Source organism: Palaemon carinicauda, chromosome 38 (genome assembly GCF_036898095.1).
Source record: "Palaemon carinicauda isolate YSFRI2023 chromosome 38, ASM3689809v2, whole genome shotgun sequence".
In the NCBI taxonomy this organism is placed as follows: domain Eukaryota; kingdom Metazoa; phylum Arthropoda; class Malacostraca; order Decapoda; family Palaemonidae; genus Palaemon; species Palaemon carinicauda.
The window spans coordinates 53,784,035-53,784,890 of NC_090762.1; positions in this window are offsets into that span (position 1 = coordinate 53,784,035).

Below are 856 nucleotides of genomic sequence, written 5' to 3' on the forward strand. Positions count from 1 at the left end.
CTGGGGATAATGAGCGAGAAACTTGGGAATATTTGTCATCTGGATTTTATGGCAAAGGACGAACGTGATAAGAGGAGTAAGCAGAGAACGTAGATTGAAGTTAGGTAAAGATTAGTTTTTATCTGTAGCACTTCCTTTATTCTATTTTGAACTCATTAATTGTACAGCCCTATTTTGAAACTAGCAAAGAATGATTGTTCATTAAGTGGCAATAAGATTTCCAGGAGTTTCTAGAAACATGTTATGGTAAATATATAGGGTATTACCGCCATTCCTGTTTTCTGTGCCGACTGAGATAATGGTAAAAGGTGTCTGGTTTCAGATCCAGTTTGATCAAAATCGATGCTCATCAGAACGTCAGCCGGAAAAGCCCAACCCCTACTGTGGTGCCCAACCACAGCAGTAACCTCCCCAGTAAACAGCTTAAATTCATGGTGCCTGGCTGGGATCGATCTGCTGCCATGCGAATGCTAGACGACGTATTTGAATTGTATGGAAATTAAGGGGCATGTATTAACCCTCTCTACCCCACCTAACCTGAACTATTTGAGTTCCATTATCCAGGGAAAATTAAGTGAATGAACTATTTTCATGTGACAATTGAGTGTTTGTGCGGATTTCCGCAGGAAGTTGAACTTATTCAATCACGGATTTGCAAATACAGATAAGAATAATTGACATCGTAAGCAAACCAAGGGAGATATGACTTTTTTTCAAGATAACGCACGTGCAGTCATTCAATATATGTATGAATATGTGTGTGTATTTATAAAGAACATGTTCATATATGTATGTATGTATGTATATATATATATATATATATATATATATATATATATATATATATATATATATA